General features: G+C 39.2%; 1 long non-coding RNA gene across 1 annotated transcript in view; it reads left to right on the top strand.

Moving 5' to 3' along the window:
* The first annotated feature begins 298 nt into the window (after window positions 1-298).
* LOC128315520 (uncharacterized) overlaps window positions 299-19,163 on the top strand; it is a 29,062-nt gene continuing 10,197 nt past the window's right edge. The window contains exons 1-2 of the long non-coding RNA XR_008298338.1: window positions 299-3,773; window positions 6,574-6,735. This is a non-coding gene — a long non-coding RNA (uncharacterized LOC128315520). The remainder of the gene's footprint in view (window positions 3,774-6,573; window positions 6,736-19,163) is intronic.

Here is a 19,163-nt window from a genome sequence, read left to right as displayed (position 1 = left end):
AAAATGTTTTTGGATAAAATTTGAATTACATAGGTGGACTTTGAGAAAAGTGCACTGCTCTCCATAATGTGGGTGGCCTCATCCAATTAACTGAAAGTTTGACTTCAAACAAGAGGGATTCTCTAGAAGACTATCTTCAGACTTCACCTGCAGCATTATCTCTTTGGAGTTGAACTGCAAATTGGCTCCTCCCCAGGTTTCCAGCATTCTGGAGCACCCTGTAGATTTTGAATTCTCTGGCCTCCATTACTGTGTAAGTTGGTTTATTATTAAAATAAATCTTATTATTTATATAGATGTATGTGTATATATGTGTGTGTGTGTGTGTGTGTGTGTGTGCATATCTAATTAGTTCTGTTTCTTTAGAGAAACCTAACAAACCTGGAATGCTCAATTACCCAGTAGTCTATATGTTGGGAAGCATTAAACACTATTGTGTCCTTCAGAAGTATATACAGTGCACATTCATATATCAAAGGCTCCAAGGACTTTTTTCAGTTAAAAAAGAAAAACAAAAGCTTTGTAACTAAAAACAAAAGGCACCGGTAAGCTGTGCATATAGTGCTAGTGTTCTGAGGAATATACTTGTAAATATGGAGCAGTGGAGCCAATTTGTAAGCCTAGTACTACATGGAAGGGCCTGCCAAGTGCTTTAGGGAAAGCACGGGGAACCGTAAGTACAGCACAATGGTTAAAAGGTGGGGCTCTTGTATCATACTGCATGAACTCTGTGTGGATAGTTCAGTACCTGTTGTAAAGATTAAGTGAGTTAACACAGGACACATGCTCTGAAAAGTGAAAATTGCTGTTATTATAATCTACTTGCGCTGAGAATTAACCTTGGGATTATAGATTCCAATGTGGAAGAATTTAGTCTTAAAAGTTGGATTGCAGGAAAATAATGCATTTTTTTGGAAAATATAAAACAATCTACAAATTTTAAAATATGATCCTTTGAACCACTATAGATGGTACTATTACTAGACACATTATTGATTCAGTGACATTGCTGGATAGAGTCTTAGCGAAAAGCTGGCTGATGGATCTTTGTTTCCTCCATAACTTCAGAACTTCTGCTGATACCATTACTCTTAAAAGTAATTTTAGTGCATATATTCATTATATCATAATTATTTATTTATATGCTTGTGAGCACTTTGTGAGTAGAAATCTTATCTCATTCATCTTTGTCCCAGCAACCACCAGGGTGTCTGATCGGGAAGCAGTTCAGAAAATATAAGTAAATCTATCTGCGCCCATTTAAACTTGCATTAGAAAAGTGCTAAGAGCTTCAGCTATACTAAACTATGCTCAGAGAGACTTTACTCGTGACGATGCAGTAACGTGATTTGTCCTGACGTATATTCAAATCTAAGTGAGTATAAACTCTGCTCAATTTTAATCTTTTTTCTTTTCTTTAGCTTCCCAGGTACACTGTAGAGTGCCCGTAACTTATAACACACATACACAGCAGACTAAAAGAATCTCTCATCCTAGAGTGTCTGAATACTACCCAAAACAATTGTTTACATTATAAGGCCACAGTAGGCTTTAAACAGGACTAGACTTGGGTTTAAGTCTTCTGTGCTTAGAGGTAAATTCCCCTCTGCCTTGCCATGGAAGTGCCCTATTGGTCTCCAGCGTTGAAATCTACCAGTCTGAACTCAAGGTCCATCTATTTGGCTAAGGCACCTCAGCATCATCTTTTCTATCCAGCTGGCCTCGAAATCCAATCCTATCCCCAAATGTGGGATTTCTTCTCACACAAGCTGGCTCCAAACCAGGATCCATGCCACAGGGAAACAGTAACTTTAGAAAATGAGCTTCAGGGGCCTCATCTGCTCCATGCCTCCATGACCGTGCCCCGTCTCCCTGCATTGGTTCCAGGCAGCTTGCTCCCAAAGTCCACAATGCAGGGCCACCTCCCCTGTATCCTCATAAGTTATTTCCTCACAAACCTACCACATTTGGTCTGCAGCCCAGGGATGTAAAAACTGACAGGGACAACTAATTGCTGCCATTTTCTTTTTTCTCCTTCTTTCCACAGTCCAACGAGGCCAAAAAGGAGCAGCCTCTTCTCCTTCTGGATCTGCTGCACTGAAAGCTCTGTGTTTTGGCAGTCAAGTCCGTTTCTGAATATTTTGAAGAGGAGACCAAGGAATTCACGTAATCATTTCCCCAAATAATAATCTATGGTGAAAGGTTAATGTCTCTGGGCAAAGTCCTATTTTGACTATCAGAACACCAGTGTTTTTTATTTGATATTTGCTAAAGAATGAAAAACATATTAATTTTCCCTACTTCACCCTTATCCACCTTTGGGCAAGTCAGGATGAATCACTGTGCTCAAAATAGGCACAAGAGAAAAATTACAATAATGCTTTTCAAAAACAATTTTTTTTTTGAGAACTGAAGATGCTTCTTGTTTATGAGTTATACTGAGGGGATAACGTTGCTCTTCAGGACACAGAAGATAATTGGAAATGAGACATAAGATTTTAATATTATTTCTTCAGTGCACTGTACCTTTCTAGGAAGACTCTAAAATCCTTTCTCATCTTTTTAAAAAGTATTTTTGAAATAATATAGACTCACAGGAAGTTGAAAAAACAGTACAAAGTCCAGGATACCCTTCCCCCAGCCTCCCCCGGTGGTAACATCTTACGTGCCTACGGTGAAATATCAAAACTGGGAAATGCCATTGTATAATACTGTTAACTAGACTATTGGCCTTATTCAGACCTCACCACTCTTTACATGTTTTACACAATATTGTTTATTTCTTTTTACACAATCTCATTTTCTACACAATCCTGAGAGTAGGTTAGAGATGCAGCAAATGAGGGTCAGAAAATTTAGAGTACTGTTCCTATCCCAGTGTGATGCCCCCCCTCTGAAAAGTATGTCCTGACATGTTTTCCTTTGTAGTTTTAACTATTCCCACCAGAGATTTGCTAAATTCATCCTAAATATGTGTGCCTTATTTTGAGTTGTATGTATCCCTAAGAGATTAACTCACTCAATTCTTTATTATTATTTTATTATTATTATTATTATTATTATTATTATTAAAGATATCTAGAGATGATAGTTGCCTGAGAGCTCTGGGTAAAACTTGGAGGATAGATGCTGATAATGAGAAAGGATCCACAAAAGGAGAGCTTGGGGCAACCCAGGGCAAATAAATCCTCCTTCACGCTTGCTGCCGGAAAGCCGTATTCCGTATTCATCAGGTACGTCTGGGACGACCATGGAATGTAGCCACTTTGGACAAGCGGATGACTTTGGTTTTGAGGAGCAATACCAAATGAAGAAGTGCAATATTAAAATCTAAAGTGGCAATTATCTTTATTTCAAAATAAGAATGACCTGGATAACACACAAACATAAATTTTGAAACCTCAAAACAGCAAAGAAAAGAATGGAAGAGTTAGACTCTCTTACGTTTCAAGAAGCAATTAGGGAAAAACAGCACAGCACTCCATAAGGCTGGAAACCAGTTGTCTGGAGGTTTTAGCGGTGCCAATGAGTAGAAAAAGTTTCCATATAATTTCAATAACCAAGTAGACTCAGAGTGACTCAAGACATGTCTGGAGTTCAGACTTATTTGATGGAAACTTTGTAGGCTGGGTTTTCCTTTTTTCCCACTCCGACTTTACAAGCCAGAGCCTACATACTTGGAAACAGTAACTAGGCAATTACTAACTGGTTGCTGAGTGATGGCGTCAATAGTTGGAAAAATGCTTGAATGTGGATTCGTGACAGCTATCAAGGTAAGATTTCTTATTCTTATGTTATAGATAACTTTATATACCAACAAGACCCTTGACTATTGAAGCAAAGTAGAGGTTTGCTTGGTATTTCCAATTAAAACTCATCTTGATCAGTCAAGCGTGTTATATAAAAGTATAGAGAAAATTTTTTTTTTAAGTTTTCTTAAAAACTGCTTGCACTGGGTGGGGGAGGGGGCATGTGGGTGGCTCAGTCGGTTGAGCGACCGACTTCGGCCCAGGTCATGATCCTGTGCTTCATGGGTTTGAGCCCTGTGCCAGGCTCTATGCTGACAGGCTAGGAGCCTAGAGCCTGCGTCGAATTCTGTGTCTCCCTATTTCTCTGCCCTTCCCCCACTCTGTCAGTCTGTCTCCCAAAATAAACATTTGAAAAAAAATTATTGAAAAACTACTTGTACTGGGAGGTTCCATGTGTCCTCAGAAGCCACTGCTCTGTGCTTTCTGAGAGGGCATATAGATGGCTCCCACATTCAGGGGACTTAAAGTCAAAGAGTCCTTGTCATTTTCCTGTTGTATATTTATCTATACGTGTATAAATACATGTATATTTATCTATACATATACAGATATATGACAATATTGCATATTTGTCTATCTGGCGAAAATAATACTCTCTTAGCTGCAGAATTTCACTCCCACCACCAACACATATACCTGCTTTGGTGGGTGAATACTTTGATAAACTGCTTGAGATGAAGCATGAAACACCCACGGGCCAGACTTAACTAACACTAAATATCAACTGATCTGGTTTTTTCACTGTGGTAGTGATGATGGCTGTCTGTGGATGGCATTGCCGGTCACCTGCCTGGCTTTCTTTTTGATAACTGAGGAACTCAAGCCAAAGCCTGGATTTGAATGTAAAGATAATAGAAAGATTTTGTTTGCTTGCTTGTTTGTTTGTTTTTTGTTTTTTGATGAGAGACGGGAATGTGGGGACAAACAGTGAAGATCAACTCATTAAGTTTTTCTGGGTGATATGTGATGTGATTTCTTTTCCTCACTTCCCCCGAGAAAGCATCAGTAAAACTGGCTATTACTTATGAATGCATTGTAGTGTTGGATTGATTTGGGAGATGTGGCAAAAAGCTGAGTTTGGCTTCAGAGTCAGCACAGGAGGGGAATGGGAGCACATCTGGTTCCTCAAACTTCCAGGCAGTGATCTTCATGGAAAATGCTGTTATGATTATCATGTTATCTGCCATTAATATTTTCCTCCAAATTTAGCATGTTGAAGCCAAAGAGGGTGACTCCTTTTTAGGCAAGAAAAATTTCCTTTCATTTATGCCTTATAATTTATGTTACTAACAAAAATTTGAACACATGAAACTCTTTTTTTAAATGTTCTAAACATTTACTTATTTTTGAGAGAGAGAGTGGGGGAGGGAGGGACAGAGAGAGAGGGAGACACAGAATTTGAAGCAGGCTACAAGTTCTGATCTGTCAGCACAGAGCCCAACACAGAGCTCGAACTCACGAACCGTGAGATCATGACCTGAGCCAAAGTCGGACGCTTAAGCAACTGAGCTACCCAGATACCTCTAAACACATGAAATTCTTAATGGGGAAATAGGGCCCATTGTGCAAATGGGTAGTTTGGACTATGTGATTAACAGGGGAATTTCAGCTGTAAAAAGAGATGAATAAATAAACACTTGCGCTGAATTTAAAATATTATCTTAAAAACTAAACATCACCTATGAATCTTGTTACAAAGCTGTACATGCTTTCTGTAAACAGAGAAGTCAGATAGGAAAAAGAAATAACACCCAAAATATGACCAAGCAGAGCAAATCACTGCTAATATCTGGATGCATATCCTTCTAAGTGCTGCTTGTATAAGGTCATATTCTGGGTATTGGTTATTCTGTCTCCTACATATAATAGTACTGTGCTAAATGCTCTACACAAAGTATTTTACTAAACCTCTTTTTACACCAAAAGATAAATGCTATCTCATTTGTGTGGATATACATGACTGTCTAAAGAAGTAGAAATTAACTGCTTTGAGAGTTCTACAAGGGCACTCTTTTTATTATTTATGGCTTTGGTGCCTTGAAAAGGTAAGGTCCATTGTTACTTTGGTCCAGACACTGGCCTAAATTGAAAAAGTCCACAAGGAGATTTCAGGAATATAAAGAAATCCAGACCAAAACCAAACTATCTAATCTACAGAAGAAAGAATTCAGGAATATCCAACGTACAGAGTTCTCTTTTTGTTGATTGAAATTTAATAGGAAGTGCCCTCATAGTCAGCTTATTTTCTTTCTTTTTTTTTTTTTTTCCAACGTTTATTTATTTTTGGGACAGAGAGAGACAGAGCACGAACGGGGGAGGGGCAGAGAGAGAGGGAGACACAGAATCGGAAACAGGCTCCAGGCTCTGAGCCATCAGCCCAGAGCCCGTCGCGGGGCTCGAACTCACGGACCGCGAGATCGTGACCTGGCTGAAGTCGGACGCTTAACCAACTGCGCCACCCAGGCGCCCCATCAGCTTATTTTCAAATATAGAAGAGGTAGGATTGCCAAGATAGAGCTGAGTTGTCCAAAATAAAATATTCAAGGTGGTTGTGTTCGAACAGAAACCTGATTTTGGTCATGTATTCGCCAAAACAATTAGCATTACCATGCTCAATACAATTATTGATTGTAGTTATGCGTAGAAACATGAGTGTAGAAGGTGACAAGATGAAGCGAAAATATCTTCTGCTACAAAAAGCACAGAACACTTTCCAGCTTTACCAAGCTATGAATTATTTTTTCATGTTTAATTTTTTTAACAGACACACTGTATATTTGGGAAATGTGAAGACTTTTTTCCAAATGAAATTGTTTAAGACAAAATCTATGAAATATGAGTCACCTGCCAGACTTCCAAGAAACCAATGCTCCTGAGTTTCCTTAACACATGGTGATTCACTCTTCCAGGATGTTCTAGAAGGTGGGTGGCAAAGGAGAAATTAAGGGCAAACATAAAAATTAAACGCCAGAATGTATCTTATTTTACACATGGTATTTCTTGCCTGAATGCATATTCCTGGTATTTTAACCCATTTTGGGGAACAACTTGATATGTTGGTTTTTCATTTCTACTCTATGATCTATGGTAATTCATTTCAAAATTGGAGCTATTAGAAACCATTGGGACCACTGGAGGGCTGAGTAATGAATTTTTTCATGTGTCTGGATGTTCATCTCAAGAAGCTATATTTAGAAGTACTTAACCTTACTTGAAGGATCACTTTATAAAATGTATCACAGCCTTTCCTGCCCCTTTAAACAGGCCATTCTGAACATAACCAAGTATTATCCTACAGGCTCTGTTTATTATACAGCAGTACACTCTGCTTTTTGGTCAGCCGTGTGTGTGTGTGTGTGTGTGTGTGTGTGTATGTGTGTGTGTATGTGTATGCACACGCATGCACTTGCTTTTCACTGTGTTCTCCTCTGCATCCCATGCCCACCATGTTCCGTCCCTTGGTTTCAGGTGACTGTTTATCATTTCTTTCTATGCAGTTAGGTGGCTGCTTAGACGGGCCTTGTCTTCCACTTTTCTCATTTGCATAATGGAGATTACATTATGGGCTGAATTGTGTTCTCCCCCAAATTTATGTGTTGAAGTTCTAACCCCAATGCTTCAGAATGTAATTCTACTTGGAAGTAGAGTCTTTGAAAGTATAATCAAGTTAATATGAGGTCATTAGGGTAAGCCTTAATCCTATATGAGTAGGGTCCTTATAAGAAGAGAAAATTTGAACACAGACACTTACAGAGGGAAGCTGATGTGAAGACACAGGGAGGAGATGGCCATTTATAAGCCAAGGAGTAAGTCAGAAACAGATCCCTCCCTCACAGCCCTCAGAAGTAGCCAACCCAGCCAAACTCCTTATTGAGGGTTTCTAATTTTCAAAACTATGAGAAAATAAATTTCTGTTGATTAAGCCACCCAGTCTGTGGTACTTTGTTATGGCAGTCCCAGCAAACTAATACAGATTGATTTGAAAATCATGTAACCAAATTAATGAATACCATGAAAACTAACTATAAATAGGCTTTGAAATAGTCCAGGAATATATATTCTAGGAGTAGCTTTTACAAGCTACATAATATGAATATTGGCTGCTCAAATCCTCGTCATTTTATATTGACTTCTTAGATGTTAGTATTCATTCATCCAATTATCTATGCAGTTAATGAATATTGGTTGGACTGTATTAAACCTTGTGAATATAGTACCAGACATCATGCCAGACATGGAACAGAGAGGTGTTGGTATAGCCCTCAAGGAACTTACAGTCTCAGAGAGGGAGACAGTTGTGTAAAAAACTCATTACAGTAAGTACAACAGGTACATATGATGTTGGTGAGGTTCAAAGGAAGAAGTGATTTATTTTACCTGGAACCTCTAGAGATTCTTGAGCACTCAGAAGGGAAAAGAGGGCAATACACTTGGAACATCCTATGGACTGAACTGTGTGTGCCTCAAACTCAGATATTGTAACCCTCACCCCCAGTGTGATGGTATTTGGACATGGGATCTTTGGGAGATCTTTAGATTTAGATGAAGTCATGAAGATAAGGCCTTTATGATGGGATTGGTATCTTTATAAAAAGAGATACCAGAGAGCTTGCTCACTCTGTCTCTCCCTACTATGTGAGAATTCAGTGAGAAGGCAACCATGGAAAAGCCAAAGAGTCCTTATCAGAAGTTGACCATGCTAACACCTTGACCTTGGACTTCTAGCCTCCAGGACTGTGAGACTATAAATGTCTATTGTTTAAACCACCATATTGTGTTATGGCAGCCCAAACTTACAAAGATAGGCTGAAAGCATAAAGTGTAAGCAAGGACTCAGAAGGAACTCATGGGCTTAAATATTCAATCATTTGTTCATTCATTCATTACTTCACCTGTTCATTTGTTCTATAAATACTTATTGGATACCACCTATGTGTTAGGAACTGTATTAAGCCTGAGGAGTACAGTGGTGAACAAGTTAAGTGTTTGATCTCATAGGACTTATGTTCTGATGAAAAGATAGATAATAAACTGATGAGCAAATAAGCAAAATTCTGTCAGATTATGAAAGTGTTATCAAGAAAAGAAACAAGAATGAGACGAAGAGTAACCAGGAACTACTATAGATAGTATGCCCAAAGAAGGTTTCTCTGAAGAAGTAACAGTTCACTAAGTTTGGAAAAATGAGAATCAGTCAGCCATATAAAGATCTGAGGGTCAGTGATCCGGGTAGGTGGGTCTGCAAGTTCTAAGACAGAAAACAGCTCCAGGCATTCCAGGAGTAAGGCTAGTGTGGTGGGAACACAGTGAATGAGGGGATAGATATGTGAGGAAAATTGGAGAGGTATAGAGTGGCCAGGTCATGGAAGGTTTTGTGTTCCAGGTGAAGATTTGTCCAAAGACAGTCTTGTGGGCAATGGGGAAATTGGACGACATGGAGCTGGAAACACCATGGTAAAATTTTTTGCTCCCTTTGGTGGCAATATTAAAGGTGTGTTTGTAGGGCTGCCAGATAAATTATAGGTTCCCATCAATATTTGAGGTATATTTCCACTAAAATAATATTGTTTTCCTGAAATTCAAACTTAACTGACAATTCGGTATTTTTATTTCCTAAATTTGGCAACTGTAGTTGGAAAACACAAGAGCAAAGTGACTCTTGTGATTGCTCAAAGAGAGATGACAAAGACCTCAAAAAGTTAAAAAAAAAAAGCGGGGGGTGGGAGGACTGAATAGAGGAGAAGGCAGGTGGACCTGAATGGATGTGGTAGTTAATGACTCTGGGATACAGAAAGCCAAGGTCTGAGTGAAAGGGAGGGAGGAGTATAGAGTGACTTCAAGTTTTCTGACTTGAGTGGATGACATTAGAAATATAAGACAAAGAGAAAATTGTGGGGAAGGAATGGGTTAAGTTTTAGAAGTGCTGAATTTAAAGTGCCAGTGGCCCATTCAGGTGGAAATAAACAGGAGACAATTGGATATACAGAGCACAAAGTGAGGAAGATTCTGGTCAGAGAATTCTGGACTCCTGATTGGTGAGTCATCAGCATGCTGTGGTCAGTTATGTCTACAAAAATGATCACCCAGGAAGTACTCATTAGAGCGAGAAGGGTTAAGACAAACCCTGTGATAATTTTGATATTTAAAAGACAAGAGATGGGAAGAGGAGCAAAAAGGGAGAGAAGCAACAGAATGTGGTGACACCAACAAAAAGGAAAGTTTAGAAAAGAAAGTAGTAACGTTCCCATTTCAGGTAGTAAGAAGGATCTGCTAACCAGAAAACATCCTTGCTAAGTAACACTATGTTGGATAAAATATGGCAAACATACTTCAAATGTGTAGCTGAATTTGCAAAAAGTAAGAGATATCCCCAGGGCCCATACACAAAGGAATAACTTCACCCTCAGGCGGTGAGCAGCCTCCGGGGAATGTACCAATATTGGTGCTGAGAGCTCAGTTTCCATGAAGGAGCAGGAGATGGGATCTTGTAATTAAAAAAAAAAATTAGAAATAACCTACGTATTCATAAAGAGGTAACAGTATAAACAAATGGTAACATGTACTTACAGAGGCCCACTACTAAAATGCAGTTACAATTAACTGACAACATGTATTGTTGCAGATAAGTTTCAAAAGCAATATTGATGGAATGAAGAGAGTTTCAGAATGATACTCAGTGTTCCATTTAAAGGAAATTTTAAGAGTACGAAAGATTAGTGTTAACTAATACATATATAAATAATAAAAGATGTAACCCCCATATGATAAGTCATGTTGGTGGTTACCTTCGGTGAGGAAGAGAAAGAAAAGAGGTCAAGGAGAGGCATATGAGAGCTCCTATGGTATTTATAATGTTGTATTCCTTTAATAAAAGGAAAAATTAGGTAAAATGTTAAGATTTGTCAAACCTAGGTGATTAGTATGGTCCTTGGGGTATGCTTGAAATAATATAATGTTTAATGACTAAAAGGAGAATTTGAGATCATATCTGTAAGCTACTGAAACCAGAGAGATTTCAGGATTGCAGAATGTAGGTGCGTGCATGTATGCGTTTGTGTGTGTGTGTTTATGTTGAAAGACACTGAGGATGTTTTTATAAGTTTCGTAGAAGGTTCCAGGGCGGTTTCATGCATATGAGTAAACATATGAATAAATGAATTAAAGATGGGCCTTAACTTTCTCTGTCAACTGCAGAGAGAAAAGAAGCCAGAGGGCTTGGGGTGTGAAATTTAAGAATCAATTCTGTGGTCACCTCACACCTGTCAACACAACAAGCAACAAGTGCTGGTCAGGATGTGAGGAAAAAGGAACCCTTTTGCACTGTTGGTGGGAATGCAAACTGATGCAGCCACTGTGGAAGACAGATTGGAGGTTCCTCAAAACTTAAACATGGAACCACCCTATGATCCAGCAATCGCACTACTGGGTATTTACCAAAAATATATAAAGACATTAATTCAAAAGGATACATGCATCCCAATGTTTCAGTGCATTTACAATAGCCAAACTATAGAAGTAGCCCAAATGTCCATTGTCCATTGATAGGTGAACGGATAAAGAAGGTGTGTGTGTGTGTGTGTGTGTGTGTGTGTGTGTGTGTGTAATGGGATATTATTCAGAATGAAATCTTGCCATTTGCAACAATGTACTTGGAGCTAGACAGTATTACGCTAAGCAAAATAAGTCAATCAGAGAAAGACAAATACCATATGATCTCACTCATCTGTGGAATTTAAGAAACAAAGCAAACAAACAAAGAGGAAAAATGAAAGAGACAAACCAAGATAGAAACTCTTAACTATAGACAGCAAACTGATGGTTACCAGAGGAAAAGGTGGGTGGGGGCATGGGTGAAATGGGTGATGGGGCTTAAAGAGTACACTTACCATAATTTTTACCATAATGAAAAAAAAAAAAACCCACAATCAGTTCTGTGGGATATGCAAGAGATTTGCTGACCAAAGGTGAGCAAATACATACATATTATATATATATACATCAATGCATGCATGCATACATAAAATGAATAGGTGATCTTGAGTTCTGGGAGATGAATTCATCAGATGGTTGAATTCAATATGCATGAAATAGCATATGTATGAATCTAGATATTTATTTGTCTATCTAATTACCTATGTCTGTTAATATATCAGCATATTTCAGTACATTTTTGCTTGATTTCATACCTGTTGTAAGGTTTTGGAGGCCAGGAGATATGATGGAGTGGGGAAGTCGTTGGAAGACATCTTCATGTCCTGCCTCTGTTACCACAAATAAATCACTTAGCCTTTCTAAGCTTCAGCACTTTCCCAAATAGTTGTTTGGGGGGATTCAATAAGGTGAAATATGTCATAGGCCTCAGGGAAATTATGGCCTTAGGTAGTCCAATTATGATTTATTAAATTAAAAAAATGGAACCTTCCCTGGACAAGAAAAAAATTAAATTAATAAATGACCGTTGAAACCAGGGCTGAATCAGGTACAGAGAACATGTTACTATCTAAAACCATTTTAGTTATTTTAGGCATTATGTGGCTTTTTGTGTCCAAATTTCCATTTTCATTGTTTTTACTTTTCCAATAACAGTTAAATGGTGCTTTCTGCTTGACTGGAAAATTGAATATTTACTACCCTATATATGTGGGAGCAGTTGCGGATGCCTCGGTCTGATTGAAGATGCTCCCCGATGGGCATCATTTCTGTGTGGTTAGACACACAAACTAAATTCTACTCCTGAAACCAATATTACACTATATTTTAACTAACTAGAATTTAAATAGAAGCTTGAAACATTTAGTAAATTAATTAATTAAAAGCAAAATAACTAAATAAATAGACAATTCTGCATCTCTGAAGCATCAGTTTTGACCACCTGCTGCAGACAGGCCTCTACACCAAATGTTGGCTCTTGCTCTGTTTTCTGAACAACACCTTCTCAGAAGGTCCCGGAGGACTCTTCATTGTTCTGGGATGTTCTGGGATGATAGCGGAACTTTGCTGCTGTCTCATTTTACAAGTTTGGGAGGGGGGCCACAGAATGACAATCGTTTGCATTCTTTTAGTGAAGGGTAAGAGCCCCCACGGAGAGGCCTCCTGGCAAAACAGAAATGTGACTCTTCTTCCCTCTTCTGGCATCATTTAGGGGCTCCCTGGTTTGCTATGCTAAGGACTTTGGGGCACTTTCAAACATTGTTAGTGAAATTGTTGTCGGATACCATGTTTCTGGAGGAAAGTGTCTCAGAACTGTGTCCTAACACAGTTAGGACCTAACAACTGCCGTGGTTTCAGCTTGAGCAGTTTATTGTCAGATAATTGGCAAGTGCTCAAAAAATGTGTGAGCGATGTTGTGTTGTTGCTTAAAGTAAGGGTGATAAGTAAGGAGCTACCTAAATGTTGAACTGATTAGTAAATGATGGTGGGCTCATATATAGTGATCTATCCAGCAACACAATAAGAAAAAAAGCAAGTTACTAAACCATGTGTAGGATTTGATCCCCTTTTTTTTTAAAGAAGTAATTTATGTTCATACTTAAATAGAAAAAGTTTGGAAGAATCTGCACAAAGGTATTCATGGTAATTATCTCTGCATAGTGGTATTTTGGGTGGTTTTAATTTACCTATTTTTTGTTTATATTTTCTAAATTTTCATCAATGATTGTGTACAGAATGCCTAAGAATGAAAAAGGAGAAAAAATACTTCAAAGAGGCATTTCATCAGTTTGGCTAGTTTTTGTCATCAAGTTACTTGGAAAAATCTTTTCTATGAGTTCCAAGAGGGCTCTCGGCTGGGGGGGGGGGGGTGGGGGCAGCTTCCCACCACCCTAGAAGGTTCTGTGGCTGAGCCTAAGAAGTAAACTGACAGAGGTAGGTTAACAGGGGAAAAGCATACAAATTTTATTTAATATTTTTATTGTGTACATGTGAGTCTTCAAAAGGAAAATCGTGACCAGAAGAAGCCATTAGGCCCCAAAGTCTACATATCTTTTAAAATAATGAATGACAGGGGCAATTTTTATTATTTAAAAAAATATATAATAATTAATGATAAATTTTGGAGATGTGATAAGACAAAAGGGTTTGGGCTCAAGACAGTTAATTGTGTGTTAATTGTGGCAGTTAATTTAGTTTGCTTGTATACTCATTTCTGGTCATAAGAATGTTCTCTTCCTGGTGCAGGGATGGCATATTTCTCATGGCATATTTTATGACATGTTTTTACGTACAAAGTGGGGGGGGGGGCTTCCTGCATCTGCTGTTTCTCAAGGGCCTTCAACTTAAAATAATCAATATGCCAAAGCAACATATCTTGGGTTGGCTTCTTCTGAACCCTTCAGGGCTGTGGCTGGTCTTAGACATGTTATGTTTTTCTTCTGATTCTACTGGTGAGGGCCACATGCCTGTGGGGAAAGTGAAGGCTGATGGCATAAACTTGAGTGCTGAGAAGTCATACAATGAATGTTGACTTCTTCCCACCTCTTCCCCTTCCTCCCTACATAATTCCCAACGGGAAAGAGAATCTTTATTGCACAAGGTCAGAAGTACTTTACTAACTGAGGTCTCAGGAGGGAAAAAGGAGAAAACAGTCCTTATCTTGACCTAGTAATCAATGGTGAGCTCTCTCAACCACAATCGCTCCCTTTTGCTAAGCTAATTATCTTGGTTGAAAGATTATCTTTGGGCTACTCCCAACAGACATGTCTCAGTGATGAAGAGAAGAGTTTGCAGCTTTTGGCCAACAACTCCTAGGGACACTGCCAACAGTTCTGCTCAGGCTGTTTTCAGGCTTTTCTGGCAGATTTCCAAACCCCACAAATCTTGAAAAGTTAAAATAAAAAAGAACAATAAAGAATTAGAGTCTCTCCTCTGTGCTTACATGGCCAGCCTTGACCTCTTCTTCCAGGCTGAGGCTGTGGCCACGGCTGTGGCTGAACCAGCCAAAATAACTGATCTCACACCCAATGTTCACTGTTGTTTTTGCCAGGGACATCTTTTTGGTTCTAGTGGCCAGAGATTCTATATCCCACCAACTTGTTTTCTACCTGGGATTTTTCTTTTCATTAGAATGCTTCAGATTAAATTTAGGCATTTATAGACCCATCCTACGTGGAAGGAACTTGGCTGAGAAAAGCATTTCAGTGCAGCAGTGAAGAACCAGGGCTCTGAGCCCGCATCCCCACCTACCCTACCAGCCAATTGTTTAAGCAAATTTTTAAGCTTCAGTTTCTGCCTTTGTAAAATGGGAATAAAAATGGTACCCACTTCAAGACGTTACTGTGAAAATTAAATTCAGTTGTGTTCTTTGTCAACCTAAAATTGCCAGAAGGCAATAATTAACTTGGGATTATTTATCCCATTAATTAATAATCCCAAACATTCACTTGGGATCAAAGAATCACAATTCAGGGTAAAAGTGTCCCATATTGGGCAGCAAAGTCAGGGTAGTTTTTAAAGACAAAAAGGGAATACTTGTATACATTGTTTACAAGGAATTTGGATTGGTGCTGGTGACAGAAAACTAAATTTGGTTATACATAATTGGTTGCTACGGCTGTCACTAAGCAGAAATCCATTACTGTAGCAAGTTGCATATGTTCAGAGCAGAGTTCCAACCAGAATATTTGCCATTTGGCTCAGTTCAAAAGTTCAGGGTTCCCACTGGAGAAGACATGCATGAGGCCCAGTTTCTAAATGGTCTCCTGACTCCATTTTAACATCCACTAACATAAGTGACTCTCTTTTATTTCACCTTTCACACCTGCACTGCTTGGCATATAATAAGTATTTTAAAAAAGTTAACCTGAGCACAGAACAGTTCAGGGGAGCTAAGGATTGACCTGATCTGAGAGGCAGTGGAAAGACATACTGGACGGAGTTTATAACAAGCATCCGCCATGTTGGGGAGGTGACCCTCACCCATGCGGAGTCATCTAGGCTGCTATTTCTTTCTGCTCCTAAACCCCAAAACATAGTATTTAAAAGAGTACTACCATTTTATGAAGGTGATGTTTTGGATGTCTGTTTTCCTGAATAGTTCTTAAATTTATGCTTATAGATGTATGCCCATTAACCATAGTACATCTGCGGTGCAGAAATCTCCTGGGAACATTTACCAGAGAAAAAGAATGCTTCTTCTTATGCTGTCTGTCAATTTCCTTTTTAAGTGCACACAGGAAAGCTCAGAATATTTAGGTTATTTGAGAATAGTAGGAAAAAGTGAACTATTAGATACTAAAAATAAAGAAAAGCCATTGAATCTACTTGAACTGATCCCTGCAGCTGGCAGTAGCTCATTGAAAGTCAGTTTCAAATGTGATAGCTTTCAAAGACCCTTTTCATATATTTTCTGACGTCTCCCTGAAAGGATCCCTTTCTTTGTGAGCAATGCTGGTAAAGATGGCCTCTATAAACCAAAATGGATTTGAAGGTAAGCATGGTTCTTGAAAGAATAGAAGCCAGATTCAGAAATGTTTGTTGAACTGGAGAAATCCAACTGACTTTGCTATCCAGGCATACCAATTTTGCTCATTTTCAAAGAGGACATGACATTCTTTTTTTTTTAATACTTTTTTTAAGTTTATTTATTTTGAGAGAGAGTGTGTGAGTGGAGGAAGGGAAGAGAGAGAAGGAGAGAGAGAAAGAGAGTGAGAAAGAGAGAGAGAGCAGAATCCCAAGCAGGCTCCACACTGTCAGCACAGAGCCCGATGCTGGGCTCTAACAGACAAACTGCGACATGACCTGAGTGGAACTCAAGAGTTGGACGCTTAACCAACTCAGCCACCCAGATGCCCTTGGACACCACATGCTAAAGGTCCAACAGCCCATTTAGGAAATCAGTGAGCAGCTGTGTCTGCACAGGCTCTTGCCATGTGTCAGCACACTTTTCTATGGGATTGGGCTGCTGTGGCATTTCATGTTGTGTTCCCTGTGTCCTTTCAGCTTGTACAGTCATTTATGATCCCTGGAGTGGTTTCTCCACTTCCATCTGCCCCTAAAGTCAAATACTTTTTTTCTTTTCTGAATCTTCACTGATGTTAACTGCTTGGAAGTTTTGTCTTGTTTTGTTTTGTTTTGTTTTGAGAGAAAGAGGGTGGGGGGTGGAGAGAATGAGAGAGAGAGAGAGAGAGAGAGAGAGAGAAAGAGAGAGAGAGTCCTATACAGGCCCCACACCCAGTGTGGAGCCCAATGCAAGCCTTGATCCCACAACCTTGGGATCATGACCTGAGTCAAAATCAAGAGTTGGACACTTAACTGATTGAGCCACCCAGGTGACCCCAGCTGCTTGGAACTTTTGCAAACAATGGGAATCAATTAATACAAAAGCAACAATTCAGAGCTGGGAAGATGGGACTGGCCATCCAGAAGGGATGTCTTTCAGTGTTCCTCTTGTTCTTGGGGACAGACATTAGGTGCTTGTGTCCCTCAGGGATCAAGCACATAAAGCTAAACATGAGGGTTAAATGAGATAATGCCCCAGAGGAGTGCCCAACTCCAAGGTGGTCCATATTCCTCAACTCCACCCACCTCGCATCACCCTTTCTAGAAGGGAGGCAGCTGTTATGTATTCTTTGAATCTTTTCTCTGAGGGCAAACACCTGTGTGTTTTGTTTTGTTTTGTTTTGTTTTGTTTTGTTTTGTTTTGTTTCCTTTTCAGTGTTCCTCATGCAATCAGGCCTGTGCACCTCCTCAACATATTTGTATTGTCCTTGACTTAACACTATTTCTTTTCATTTCAATTGTGATATGTGGTACTGAACTCAGTGCTCCGGGTCAGGCCACCTCCACAGAAGGGAGTGGCCTTTATACCCTCTCTGAACATGATTCCTCTCTCCTATCAGACCAAATTCACTTCTTGGTTCACTCATTGTGCCTCTGATCCGTAACAAGGTGAAGATCCAGCTTTGCTCTGACTACAGCATGGCCTTCATTGACTGGTTACCGAAAACAAACAAATGAACAAACAAAAAATCTGTGGTGTTATTTTCCATGACGGTGGGAATTTCTTTCATTCAGAAGACATTTACTGATGTCACTGGTAGGCATTGGTTTATTTTTGAATAAATAGATGAATGAATCTGTACTTCATGAATTAATTGGTTCCTGTTACTCCCTTGGACTGGTTTTAACACGTGTTTTAAAGCCAAACTATGGCTTGTGCAATTTACTTTAGGGAATTGTAATGACAGCAGCCCTACTGTCATCTTCTGTCCCTCAGCAAGTATATTTCAGTTCCCTTCTCAGAAGGAACTGTCAATGGCTAAGAAATCTTAAGAGCCCACCACTTTAACTTGTGGGGATGAACTGGTTCCGAGTAGTGTCCCTTTCTCTCACAATCTCACACATTCAGATATTTATGCTTCTGTATCCTCTCATTAATGTTTATTCTATTGTTCTTGGTCTGAAGTCTCTTCTTTGTGAAAGAAAACCAAAAAGCAAAATCGAACACATTTCTATTCCTGCTTTCTTTTGGTCACTGGTCAATATTATACTATTTGCTGCAAGAAATGAACCTATCCCTTCTGGTTTTGTAACTTTGTATAGTATTAATGGGGCCATTGTTTATGACTTAAGAAACCTAGGCTTGGACAATTGTGTCTTTCAGCTACTGATACCTCCCAGTAACTAACTGACCTGCTGAAGTTCTCACAGAGAAACTCAGAAGAGCTTGTGCTATTGATGAGCTTTTGGGTAGTGTCTAGGGTGCCAAAGTGAGCAAATACTTCTGAGCGCTCAAACTCTATTTATGGCTTATAGAAGCTTGTTTGAAAAAATATAGCATTTCTATGTTTTGTTCACTATTTCCTATACAAATATTGTGATGATATCAGTGATAACTACATGTATGTCACACTGGGTGCTTCGTGTGTAATGCTCACAATGCTACTCTTCATTTTCTTGCCTTGTTTTTTGTTTGTTTTGGTTTTTGGTTTTTGGTAAGAATAGTGATAATCTCTGTTCTGCATTCTTGGGATTATAAAAGGACTGGAGATCTGGAGTTCCATAAACCCTAGTTTGAATTCCACTTCTTCCATTTATTAGCCATATGACCATAAGAAGTTGTAACCGCCTCTCTCTGCAACCTCAGTTTCCTCATCTATGAAGTGGGTGCACTGACAACATCCTGCAGAGTTGTCATGAGGATCAAGTGAGATAACGTGTGTACCGTGAGCCTGGTTAGAGGATCCTGTGATATCATGAGAGGAGGCCACATTGTGACTCCGTGCAAATCAGGTTATTGTCATTAAGTGACTTGGCCAAGATCACAAAGGAGGGGATGAACACCAAATAGTGTCCAGAGGTGTCCAAATGTCCCCAGACATGCAGCACTCAGGAGCGAGCCAGCAGCTTCTCTGATGG

Source organism: Acinonyx jubatus, chromosome B2 (assembly GCF_027475565.1).
Source record: "Acinonyx jubatus isolate Ajub_Pintada_27869175 chromosome B2, VMU_Ajub_asm_v1.0, whole genome shotgun sequence".
NCBI lineage: Eukaryota > Metazoa > Chordata > Mammalia > Carnivora > Felidae > Acinonyx > Acinonyx jubatus.
The sequence above is the reverse complement of the archived record's forward strand: the minus strand, read 5'-3'. Positions and strand labels throughout refer to the sequence as shown.